This window comes from Chanodichthys erythropterus, chromosome 14, assembly GCF_024489055.1.
Source record: "Chanodichthys erythropterus isolate Z2021 chromosome 14, ASM2448905v1, whole genome shotgun sequence".
Taxonomy (NCBI): domain Eukaryota; kingdom Metazoa; phylum Chordata; class Actinopteri; order Cypriniformes; family Xenocyprididae; genus Chanodichthys; species Chanodichthys erythropterus.
This window is the reverse complement of record NC_090234.1, coordinates 43,408,031-43,422,108: the sequence shown is the minus strand read 5'-3', so window position 1 is coordinate 43,422,108 and position 14,078 is coordinate 43,408,031. Positions and strand designations below refer to the sequence as shown.

Genomic DNA, 14,078 nt, shown 5'->3' with positions numbered 1-14,078 from the left:
CTGAGTTAAGAGCACTTATGATTTATGATTACAGAAGCATATTAATAACATTAATGAAAACACAGAGACCCTTTGGACTTTTTCCCCATTAGTTTAATAGTTTACATAACTCTTGTCAGTAACACTTCAGAGGCTGTGCTAATAAACCGATGCGTCTTGGGCAGGAATAATCACAAACAAAAGTAAATTGCACAAGACCAGGGTTAGTTTGCTTAAGAGGTATTCAGATGTTATAAAATTAATATAGTTATATTAATGTTTCTAAATGTGTTAGTTACACATTATATATATATATATATATATATATATATATATATATATATATATAGATGTCAACATTTGAAGTGGATCAAAAAAGTTCAAAGTTGTCCTTAGAAGGTTTTGATCCACTTCAGATGTTGACTACTCTCTCTGTGTATTTTTTATATATATATATATACAAGTAGTAGAATGGCACGCATTTTCTCAACGTCTGTTTCCATGGTGAATTATTGCTCTATTGAGAATGTCTTATGTGTTAATAGGGAACATATGGCTGAAGTTGGCTGATCTTACTCCCAGACGTGTTTTTGGAACCAGCATACCTCGATTTAAGTGAGGTTTGGGTTAATCAATCGAGAGTTCAGGGTATATGTGACGGTAAGTTAACCTCGCTTTCTGGAGTACCCCCCAGGTCACAATTCACAAAACTGAATGAAAAACTGGATTTTGCACTGCAAGTTTAAAGGCCTTTCAATTGGTTACATAATCTTTATATTTAAGCACATTGCCCCCTAAAATCATTACCATATAATTTAAATAAACATGAAGGCAACACAACAGAGACTCTACATATAAACGGAGATATCATGAAAATTGTAAACATTTTCCAAAAGCAAAATATCTTTCACCCAGTAAAATCTGCAAGTTTCCTCTTACTTTATAAAGTGTTTTTCCTCAACACCCAAATTACTATTAGATAAATCACCAAAACGGGCACTTTTAAATAAATGCATTTACGGTTGGTCACATTTACAAGAACATAGAAAACACAGTCTACCATTCAAAAACTGCTAATTTGAGATTTTTGAAGTCTCTTGCACTCCCCAAGGCTGCATTTATTTGATGAAAAATTCAGTAAAAACAGTATTACTACAATTTAAATAAGTTTACAATTGTAATAAAAAAAAGGTAATTTATTCCAGAGATGCAAAGCTGAATTTTCAGCATCATTACTCATTTTCAGCGTCACGTGATCATTCAGACGTCGTACTATGATTTGGTGCACAACAAACATTTATCAATGTTGAAAACAGTTGTGCTGCTTAATATTTGTGTGACACTGGTGAAACATTGTTCAGGATTCTTTTATACATAGAACAGAACTGATTTGAAATAGTAAACTTTTGTAACATGCATTTTTACTGTCACTTTTGATCAAATAAATAAAGTATTAAAAAAAAAAACCTGTTCAACAATAGTGTATTAATGGATTTTCTAAATTACAGCCATTCAATAATGAGCTACAGTTATTAAGATGAAGGCAGACTCGTTTTGTCATTACAATGAGCATTAAACAACTGCAGCATGCTTTGTTTAAATGTTTATTATGAAATGGGAAGAAATATAGTGGAAAGCATTAGACAATAACATTACCTAATGTCTTGTATACTACATTTACATTTGTGTTCATCTGTGCTTTCTCTCCAAGCCCTATCTGATGTGCTAAAGCCAAGTGTGGTATACTGGAGGTGTGAAATTCTTATTCTATCACCACCTTCATACATTTTTTTCAGCCCTCCACTGTTATTTTTCTTCAGCTTGGGCTGATCCACTGTGCCATCTGGATTTATATAGTTATGCCTGTGGAAAAACTGGCAAAAGAAGAGGAGTTAAAAACAGAGCCCTTGAACCTTAAAGCATTCAAACCTGCATAGAAAATGTGCTCAGGTAATACATGCTATTATGCAGTTTCACTGGTCGTGACCTCAACAATTTCTAGTCATCATTGCACATCTTAATGCATTTCATGTTGCTAAACTATTTGCCATAAAGGTGCATTTAAGATAGTTTGAAGCGTCATACCTTACAATCCTTTGCATTATTTAATATTTCCTTTGTGCCATTCATAGTTTGATTTCATCTTGGCTTTAATGCTGTAAACCAAAGAGAAGAAAAAAAGCTCATTCCTCATACAAGTCAAACTGGTATAATATCAGTTTTAATGCATATTCATGAGGCAGGAGGGCTTTTGACAGTGAGCACTCCTATGCTTAATGCAGTACCTGACAGCCTCCTGCAGATTAAACGTTTTCATTTAATGGGCACCTTCCCTCTGCTCTCAATTGGCGTTTGGACCCCCGTGTGAGAGAGCGGCACATATCCCATGTGCTGCAGCCCATCTAGTGAGGGAAAAGAGGAGTGTGTCAATTAGTCATTTCATAACTTAATTCATTCAATCAGTAATTCCCCATAATCTACTCTCAAATGAATGATCACTCAAAGAAATGATTATGGGTCAGGGAAGTTAAACTTATGTCAGTAATTCAAAAATACGCGATTCATACAAACAAAACTTCAATAAACATGTTTAGTGAGCTTGTTTTCAGATGACAAAACTAAAAATTTGAAGATAGTGTACACACGTGTAAAGTTGCAAGTGCCTTTTTAACGGTTATGTATAGAAAACGGTTTATACACTTAATCATTACACTTCTAAAGACTTGTCACGTGCACCCTTGGCCCGATTATACCAAGAGAAAATATTAGCCTTAGTGTTTTTAAATCAGATATTTCAGCTTAAACATTTATATATAAAAATGCACAAAATGGGTTTGTAACTTATAATATTACAATAAATAAAGTTGTTCATAATGGCCAGGGCATGATGGTGAACACGTGTTCCGTAGGCCACCACTGAGTCTGAACAGTGTGGATCACCAAAACCGTCTGTTGGTCACCTCCAAATATGTGTGCATTTGAGATTGTTGTTAAAGTTCAAGTTACCTGGTATGACGTGTTGGTGAATCATTGTAGCGGACTGTAATTTCGGTCACTGATATTATAAGACTTGAGACTCCACTGCTTCAGCCGCCTCTGCTTCTTCTGCTATTTCTTCGAAAAAGGGGGAGAATATTCACGCTACCGGGGTTTAAAAGCGGCAGGAAATGCATCACTCGCCACTCTCCGCCCATCGACTGGACGTGTGCGCCCTCTATTGGAGGTTTTAAACTTATAATATTCTAAATTATAAGCTGAAACCATTAAAAAAACGTGTCATTTGAAATAAAATAAATTTTATCTCTAATTTATTAAAATAAAATAATAATAAAAAAACTGTTTATTTTATTTGAGTTACTTGCCAACATTTCTCATTTAGTTTTGATGTAGGTCTGTTAAAAAAAATAAAACTAAAATAATAATGAATAAAAACTGTATAGATAAATAATAAAAAAAAACATCTAAAATGAAAAAAATAAATAAAAACGAATTCAAGATATTGATAAAAAAAGTAATGAAAATAACACTGCTAAAGACTTTATAAAAAAATCACCAAAAAACATTAACAGTAAATTAAAGTTGTTGTTTTGTTGTTTATTTATTTTTATAAAACGGATAGTTCCGGCCCTTGATTCTGATTGGTTGAGCTGTGTTCAAAGCCGTTGTAAATTACTCTACAAACATACACCTGTGACCTCATTACAAAGTAACTCGTTTATTATTTATTAAAAAAAGTTCTAAATACAACGGTTCTATGTATCACTGTACAACACCCTCAGTGTTTGTTCTCATGTGATATTGTTCATTGAAGCTTACTGTATTATGTAGAAGAGTATTGTGAGAGAGATGGTAACTATTAGTGATTTAGCTGCGATCTTGTCCTTTTAACAGTTAATGGGTTTTTCCCATGCCCGACACTAGGCATGTGACGGTATATCACATTTTCATGTTGCGATAATTAAGTATATGCGTTATACGGTATTATCACGATATTGAAATAAGTTGCAAAAAAGTGTTGTCATACTATAACAGGTTTAAGAACTCCTTTTCTTGTAACAAAATTAACTCTGAACATTTAAATAGCTACAATAACACAGTAGCCTACACAAATTATAAAGTAAAATGTTTCTGATTAAACTGATTAAAGTGCAAAAGAATTATAAAGAAACAGGTAACACTTTACAATGAGGTCTCATTATTTAACGTTAGTTAATGTATTAACTAAGATTAAGAATGAGAAATAGCTACATAGCTTACACTTTTTTATTTTTTGTTAATGTTAGTTAAAAATACAACTGATCATTGTTAGTTTTAGGTCAATTAATTACAACTTTTGATTTAATTTAATTTTAATAATCATCAACTAGAAATTTACATTAACTAAGATTAATAAATGCTATTTTAAATGCTAATAAATGCTATAATAAAAGTATTTTTCAATGTCAGTTTGGTAATAATTAATCAACATGTTAACTAATAAAGCCGTATGTCACTAAGTTTTACTGAACAATAACAAATAATCAGAAAATGTTCAACCATTATAGGGCATGTTGTAGTCCATATTAAAATATAAAATGTTTAAGTTTGAAAACCAGTTAAGTCTTCAAGTATTAAGTATTTTATGCTGTGATGGACAACATTGCGAAAACAAAAAACTGAATGGCTGTTTGAAGCATTTTAAAAACTTCAGTAGCGCAGTTGCTATGTTTCCGGGGTAACCACTGTATTTCTGCTGTTCCATCAGCACCCTTTCTGCTGTTTATTCAGTGCGTCTCTTTCACTCTTTCTGCCATGTGCTTCTCATGCACGTTGGATTTGTTTACATAGTGCGCGTGTCTCTTTGACGCCACATACAGCGGTGTTGTGGATTTTATACGTTTGATGGGTAAAGTATTCTTAAAATGTAATATAAAAATTGAAATTATTCGTAATAAATAATTATTCACTGTATTTTGAGGTGCCCACGGTAACAATATCGTCATATATGTGATGTTATGTGATCATATATGATATATCACATTAACGAATATCGGCACAAGTCTAGCTGACACTGACAGCGCTAGTCAAAGCTTTTGTCATTTGCATCTTGTTCCGTGTTCACAACAAGTTTCAATATAAAAGGCTTTGCAACTGAGTGGCTCGCTTATAAAGAGAATCTTTGCTAGCATCTAGGTATAATAATGTAACGTCTGTTGCTGTTCACAGTTGGAGACTATTTTTTTTCCAGCGGAAGGAAGGCTTTTAGTAATTTTACTTCAAGAAAGTTGCATTTATACATATTTTTTGGCTTTAATATTTGTATTGTGTGGTAACTGTTTTCTAAAAGCAATAATGTTTACAGTGAATTTATTAACAACTAAGGGGATTTTCGCCCTGCTTCGTGCCCAACAATGCCCCTTAGCTGTTATAAATTCACTGTAAACCACAGCTTCTTGGGGCTTATTGCTTATTTCAGTGAGACAAGTATTAAAAAATGTTCAGCAATATCTAGGTGGTTCAAGGCTTTATCCTGACATAACTATTCCTAAATAGGACAATTGTGAAGGTATTTGATGAAACTTGAAAGCTTTAGGATGAGTAATAATCAGAAAACTCCTAAACCGAGTATCTATTAATCTATTTAATAAATTCGCATTTAGCGGAAATTAAGCCACTGTTTTGAAAGCAGCTACACATTTTACTACTTTCTATTTGCAAAAAGACTATGGCCATTGGCCACTGTGTTCATATGGCTTTGTAAATCTCAAGTCATTAAATATCACATAATTCTCATTGGTAATATGTATGTTTAATCACATAATCTTGCTTTTTATAATTCAGGCTCCTTGTGTCTAGAGTCCTGCCTGAGCTCTCAGTTTCAGCAGGTGGTGCTATTCAACAAGCCATACGATCATTGAACATAGCATAGACCTTATTCAGAGCGGCGCCATGACAGGTATGAGAGCGATAATATCATTCGCTGTATAAAGCTGTATAAGCTCCTTATAATTTTCCACAGCTCATGTTGTTTGGTTTTTTTATCTACTGAAATATATATAAATATTTTTTTTTTCCAATGTTCGCCAGCAGAACAATCCAAAACACATTAAATAACCCACTTTAGAGATAGTATCCCTCACAGCCTCGCTTTCACTCCCTTTAAAAATCCAAGATGGCGCTGCTGTGAAAAAGGTCTAACTCAAAGAAGAAGTCCGTCCTATAGTTAGACCTTCAGCCTCCAACTAATTTCATTAATGTTGATCATCAACCGCCCGCATAATACTGAAACAATTTAAGAACTAGGGTAAACACAATCTAATCTAATGCTGAGACTTTGCTTAGGGGGCTTTTTGAGCACAGACAGATGATTAATGCTGCCCCTTTTTGTCTAATTAGTGTCTGGGCAAAATAAAGCCATTTGCAACTGATTTCATTTTCCCTCGGGATATAGATAAAGTAAACCTTATTTTGTATGGAAAAAAATCTGCTTTTCTGTTTTAAGGCGAGGTATTGCCATATGAGTGTGTTGTTCATTGCCTACAGATAACAAAGCACTAGGAAAACTTGTACATACAGTAAGCACTGATATCCAGATGAGGGCAGTAGTACATTACTGTCTGAACTTACAGAGAGGCAGAGTACAGCTACATTTCACACTTTATGAAAGATTTTACTTCTGGAACTAATGCATTTAGAACTTATGAAATCCCTTAAAATATGGATAGAAAGACCATTACCTTTAAATGAGATCTTCAGAAAGAAAGACTAGCATGCTAATTTAAAGTATTATAATGTTTCAGTACCTGCTTTTTATTCGATGTAGTTTCTTTTCACTTATAATTGATTTGCAATGTCCTGCAGCAGTGATTGGTGATAATACAACCGCTGACAATTTGTGCCATTTGTTTCATGGCACCTCACTTGAGAGATAACAAGAAAAAGCAATCAAATTCTCAAATTACCAACAACTTCCCATGTTTAGCTGACTGTCCAATTATCTGTCGCCCCTTGATACAGCACTCAGTGACTCAATTACAATAAAATGCTTACACTCTGGGCTGAAAATCACTGTCCCTCAATCAGTGTTGGTTTGTGCATCCTCAGAGATATGTAGATGAGCTGCTTAAAGAGATGCAGTGGGTCATAAATGCCCAGTGCAATTAAAGTCTTCAAAATGGGGATGAGACCGCAAGTGATTTATCAAAATAAGCCTCTTTCCAGTTTTTAGACCTTTAACCCCTTCATATAAACTGATATATCGTGCAAACCAGTCAATATCCTGCTTAAAACTCAAACGTTCGTCTGATGGCATAAAATCTCGCCTCTTTGGGGAAACCAATGGCCACGTTCATGCAGATTTTGGGAAATTAAAGTTTTTAAATATTAAAGGTTTCAAAGATTTACTTTGACCATTTATTGGCTGTTCATGCACGCTGTCAGGTTATATTTATGGCAGTAATTTTACTGTATTTAATTGGAATATGAATATTTTAATGTGTATTTATACCCCTAAGCTGTAAGGGACAGTCAGAAAATGTGATTTTAATCACAGAATTATAAAGTGCCCATAGAAAGGCAAAATTGTTAGACTTTAAAAATGGAATTTTGTGAATATATATGCAAAATAGTGGCCCCAGACTAACTCAATCTTTTAGCTTCATCAACGTATTATTAGTACACTGGAGACTTTGGTCACTCTCCTCTATTGGTTTTGACATAACTCATGTTGTTTTAATTCCTCGATGGTTAAGTCATATTGAGAATCGGAGTAGTCTGGGGCCGCAGTGCCTTTTTTGGGAATGTCATGTGAGAGCGCTGATGCCGTTTTGCCTGAAAATAAAGTTGGAGCTGTCTGGAAGTTGTGGAATGTGTAGCAGGCTCAGGGCCAGCGCTGTGTTTGGAGTCAACCGGGCCGGATAGCAGGGTTCTCAGGGACACCCAGACAGACAGGAGGCAGGTACCGCTGATCTTCATCCTTCTCCTCCCACCACATCTACACAGTCATGAGGAGTATGCAATACGGAAAAACACTTCTAAGAATAGCCTTTATCACAGTTGAGCAATATTGTGAATCTAAACGCTTAGGTCCATCATTTGATGACAGCTCCTTTTTCTGTTGAAGGGAGGACAGTGCTGCTGATGTTCTTGTTGCAGGACCATTGCTTTACGATGCCCTTTGGCAAAGTGTCGACACTAATGGAGATACAGTCTTCAGCTTCTCCCACTGCAATCTTGAAGGGATAAGTCACTCGTAAATGAAACTTCTGTCATCATTTACTCCCCCTCATGTTACTCAAAACCTGTATGATGATTTTCACAAAGAAGATACTGAACCAAAAAGAAATTATATATGATATATGTACAAAGATTTGGGATATTTGGATAAATATTTCTTTTGTTTCCAAAAACCTACAGGATATTCAATTTAATTCACATTTATTTCACAATACATATCGTTTTAAAGCAGCTTTACAGAGAATACATGTCAACATTATAATTTAGAGCGATCTGTTATCAGAGTTGACTGTCCAAATTATGTAATTTCAGAAATGTACATATATAATCACACAGTTAGCTAAGAATGTAATAATTGAATTTACAATCACTGTTAGCAAATTCATTTAGCCTAGAAACAATGTGCTTGTGGAAGTATTGATTACATGATAACAATAATTATGTTGATCCAGAGTCATCTGAAGTCAGGAGTTTGCGCCGTCTCTTCCAAGGTGTTGGTCATCTGAAGTCTTCATAAGACCCTGACAGCAACATAGTGTCGGCCCAGATCCGGCCCGCATCTGGTCTGTGTGTAATCCACATGTACCAGATGTAGGCCGGATCTGGTCCACATTATGTTGCTGTCTGGGAAGGCTGGATCCAAACTGAAGCAGATGCAGTCTCTAGTTACCTCAGGATGGGCGTCTCGAGATAAAACAAAAAAGCAAATGGAGAATAATTAGCGTAGCTGCTGTTTATAACATTAATGTGCAATTGATCTGATATGAGATGCATTATGTGAACCCTTGGCTAAAGAGATGTGTCTTTAATCTAGATTTAAACTGGGTAAGCGAGTCTGAGCCCCGAACATTATCTGGAAGGCTATTCCAGAGTTTCGGAGCCAAATGTATAAACGCTCTCCCTCCTTTAGTGGACTTCGATATCCTAGGTACAACCAGAAGTCCAGAGTTTTGTGATGTTAAAGAGCGTGAAGGATTGTAGGGCAATAGAAGATCAGTTAAGTACACAGGAGCTAAACCATTTAGAGCCTTATAGGTCATTAGCAATACTTTATAATCGATACGGAACTTAATAGGTTACCAGTGTAGAGATGATAAGATTGGTGTTGTGTGATCATATTTTCTTGACCTGGTAAGAACTCTAGCTGCTGCATTTTGGACTAATTGTAGCTTGTTTATTGAGGAAGCAGGAGGACATGAATGCATAAATTAATTTTTCTGCATCAGAAATAGATAACATATTCCGTATCTTAGCAATGTTTCTGAGGTGGAAGAAGGCTGTTTTTGTAACACATGAAATATGATTTTCAAAGGACAAGTTGCTGTCTAATATAACACCCAGGTCTTTAACTGTCGAGGATGGAGTAAAAGTACATCCTTCTAAATGCAGATTGTATTCTGAGAGATTCTGTGTACAAGTTTTTGGTCCAATAAGTAATACTTCAGTCTTATTTGTATTTAATAGAAGAAACTACTGGTCATCCAATGTTTTACTTCTTTAACACACTCTGTCAATTTGGATAATTTACAGATTTAATCTAGTCATTATTAAATATATAACTGAGTATCATCGGCATAGCAGTGGAAACTAATTATATATATTGAAAATAGCAGAGGGCCTAACACAGATCCTTGCAGCACTCCGTAATCCGTTATCGTAGATTTTTCCGTTTTAAATAGAAAAAATTGTGACGGTCTGATAGGTACGACCTAAACCACCTTAATGCCTGGCCCTGAATACCAGTGTAATTTTGTAGTCGATCTAGGAGTATTTTATGATCTATAGTGTCGAACGCAGCACTAAGATAAAGTCAAACTAGTATTGAGATACAGCCTTGGGCAGATGCTAGAAGTCATTTGTAATTTTAACGAGCGCAGTTTATGTGCTATGATGAGGCCTGAATCCTGACTGAAATTTTCATAGATAGCGTTTTTTTACAAGAAGGAGCACATTTGGGCCGACACAACTTTTTCTAGTAATTTAGACATGGGTCTGTAATTTGCTAATACATTTTTGATCTAATTGTGGTTTCTTAATAAAGGGCTTAATAACTGCTAGTTATATAAAACAAATATAATCAACTCAATGATACTTTGCAATAATGATGTTTGATGTTTGACCTATAGGAAAATTGACATCTTCACCGTTTAATATTTATTTTTATTTTGTTAGCATGTTGAGTAGTTGTATATGGTCTCATGTTTTTTGTTTTTTTTTATATATATATATATAATACAATGAAACACGCAAAATTGTGCTGACATTTTTGGCCAGGTTGTCACAAAGAGACTAGGAACATGCAAAAACAAGAGCGAACCAACAAAACCAACCTGTAACTGCAGTTTGCCATTTCTTGCCAAATATTTTTGTCAAATACCTTAACCAAGTTAAGTATAAAGTATTTTTTCTGAATTTGATGGTTTAATATAACTTGCAGGGTCATTAAAAACAAACATCCCCTCCAGATACCACTTTTGGCCACTACTATACAAAGTTCTGTCAAGAAACTTTAGATGGCGCAGGCTATTAGGTCCTTTAACTCAACCTACTCGTAATCACATCATTATCCATAGGTTCTTGCTGATTGGTTCTTGCTGTATTAGTAACCAATGAGCTTGTGTACTTAAACTTCAAATAATATGCGTAATTACCGTAATCTTGATATGACAATATATGACGTTATATTCAGAGCTGTTCACGTCCTCGGACTGGGAATTATGCGTTTCTGTGGCACCACTATCAACGCCTAAATGAATATACAGCGGTCAGGTGGTACAGCGGCCACTTGGTACACATAGGAGCTTTCAGAAAACTCACAGCTTACAAACTGTAATTACGAGCTCTACGAGGATGTGAATGCTTTTTATGATCCAGAATCTCACTGATACAGTAATTACGATATAGCGTGAACACACATTTACATGGGTAGCATTTGCCTTAGCAGTGCAGCGCGCCCTCCACCTTCCCCAGCTCCACCTGTATAGATCTGCTACGGGTAATTCATGTACGCTATATTGTACAGCAGCAGCAGTGTGTCTTACTTGCTCATAGCAGCGTGTCGTGAATGTATTGGCAGTCGCAAGTCCTGTACTTGTTCTGAGGCAGCAGCAATAACAGCAACAGCAGCGTAGCAGATCTATTCTGCCAAACAAAACATATCAACATGCTCATACCAATGCCAAACACTCTAAGAATTATCATGATATATATATAAAATATATTTTTTAAACAATATTTGTCAAAAGTCAATGTGGACCATAAAAGCACCATTAAAGTACCATAAAAGTAGTCCATATGCTATATTCCATGACTTCTGCAAAGCTTGTTATGAGGAAAAAAACTAAATTTAAGATACTGACTATTCTATGATAATACTAAAGTGAACTATCCACGTAGGCAGCCGCAGCAAAGCACCTCCTTTTATCTCTTTCTTCAAAACATGTCTTTAAAGACCATTTCCCTTTGCTCCGTAAACTGCCTAACATGTCTTACTGCAAATAAAAAGTCACCCATGCAGAAACAGACACTCTGCCTTACAAGCCAAATCCCAGGAGGACAATAACAGTTAATTCCTTTCATTATTTTATTCCCATTGCAGGGAGTTATAAATTTAAGTCGTCTTGAAACTATTCCAGAATCTCCCAGGGTAGCCCTAAGGTTTAATGAAGCGTGCATGCTCTTATCTTTGGTAAGGGCCATCCAGCTATTGGAGGATGAGAAAGGAGTGGGACATTAACACATTATCATCACCACAGTGTATCTGGGAGGATGTGATGTCAAGGTAATCACATGCTGCTGGGTGTTTGTAGTGGGCATTAAAATAAAAAACTGCATTGCAATCAAAGAAATAAATTCCAGCACCGTAGCTGAGGTAAGGGAGAAATAAACTTGTGGATGTCTAATGGTAGGCTAACAGACGCTTTGTTGAAAGCTGTTCCTTGTAAAAAAGAAGTACAGTCAAAAAGAACTTAACACTTAAATGAACTGGACACTTCATTGCTTGTTAACTGCAATTAAATAAAAAAAAGTAATATTTTACGTTTTTATTAAATGCAATTATTGAATGTTAAAGTGTTTTTTTTTTACCCACTTAAGTAAGACTAAAGGCAGGAACACACCAAACCGACAAACTGGTGATGAAAGCAGACTGCAGTGTTGGCTAACGGCGGCAGTATCTGGGTCCAAAGTTGCCCTGACACACCAAACCGACGCTCGACAGCCAACAGCCAAGTAGCACGTCCATTCTGCGAGTGCGTAAGATGAAATGCCTTTCCGAGCCAGCAGGTGGCAGTAGCTGAAAAACACAATCACAATGATCAGATGGCACGATGGACCGATGAGCTCCGACGCCGATTCAACATGTGGAATCGGCTGAAAAAAGCAGACAAGGACCAACTTCAGCTGACGGTGCGGAACACATGAGAAAACTTAGTTGGCTGACGAGTAAAAACTGCCCGCCGGCTGACCGTTGGCTTGGTGTGTTCCTGCCCTTACAAGGTTAGTTCACCCAAAAATGAAAATTCTGTCATTAATTACTCACCCTCATGTCATTCCAAACCTGTAAGACCTTCGTTCATCCTTGACAAATTAAGATCTTTTTGATGAAATCTGAGCGATTTCTGTCAGATATGCAACTACCACTTTGAAGGTACCACTTTGACTTTTTATTTAAAGGACCTAAGAAACCTCTTAAGAACCACTTACCTACAGTATGGCAAAAACATAACTTATTAGTATGGTCCAGTTATCCCCTGCTAAAAGTAGACTTCTACATCATTCATTCAAAAGCAGCAGTAGCAAATATTTTTCTTTTTTCAAGTAATTATATCATATTAGATGTTTACCAGTGCCCAATTTTTGAGAGGGCTCTTAAAATCATGAAAAATACTTATTTTCCCTGTCTACTTTCAGCTCTGGATAGTTTCTAATAAAGGACTGTGTGCGTAATTCATAATTGTCACATGACTGGCGTGGAGTTTTGGAGGGTAAAACATCAATAAAACAAAAAAACACAGGCCTGTCGATGTTCCATCTGTTTAAAGGAGATTGTCCTCCAAAAAACAAACCAAAAAAAAAAAAAACGACCCTATAGGTCGTTTTTCAAGCACCTAATTATGACCTATTACGTTTTAAAGTCATGCGCCTTCTAGCTGGCGTAAAAATAATGACAGTGTCGTGTTACGTCTGTCGTCATGAAATAACGTATGACTGTCATTACCAATCAAAATGCATGTTCATTTAAATGCAATGTGTGGACTTTTTACACAATTTCTCCTATTTCCATTTAGCAAAATGTTTTTATTAACAACTACACCCCCCCCATCCCTAAACCTAACCTTAATGATTTATAGTTCATATACACTTTATGAGCACATGCGTTCCCTGGGATCGAACTCACGATCACATTGTTATTGCAATGCTCTGCCAATTGAGCTACACAAAACCTGAAATATGATGCAGATAAAAGGGAACAATGCATTAAAATGAAAGTGTCCTGTTGTAGATGGGGCGCAACTTTAGCAAACGCTCCTATGGGTCGTATTTCATGAATTAAAATGAAAGTGTTCTGTTGTCGATAGGGGCGCCACTTTGTGGAAGTGACAAACGACCTGTATGGTCGTATTGGTTGGAGAACTTGTTGGTTTTAAGCCACAAAGTGCTGGGCACTTGTTAACCATGTACAGCACATGGCACAGTATTTAAAATAAAAAACAAGGGTATCATAGTTATGTTCTATTCAGTTTACTTCTATTTTAACATTCTGTTCCATTTCCTTTAGTTCCTGTTTTGCCACTCTGTTTAGTTTCAGTTTCCTTAGTTTCTGATTATGTCCTCAAAAGTGTTTAGTTCTCATGTTTATCATGTATATTTATAGCCCTCAGTTT

The 14,078-nt window shown here is 35.7% G+C and overlaps 1 long non-coding RNA gene across 1 annotated transcript; it reads right to left on the bottom strand.

The window, feature by feature from the left end:
* Window positions 1-421: 421 nt before the first annotated feature.
* Window positions 422-3,136, bottom strand: LOC137036128 (uncharacterized). Its single transcript, XR_010897141.1, has 4 exons — window positions 2,986-3,136; window positions 2,265-2,381; window positions 2,065-2,135; window positions 422-1,853 (listed from the first exon to the last, which is right to left on the bottom strand). It is a non-coding gene; the product is annotated as an uncharacterized lncRNA (long non-coding RNA).
* Between the last annotated feature and the right edge of the window lie 10,942 nt (window positions 3,137-14,078).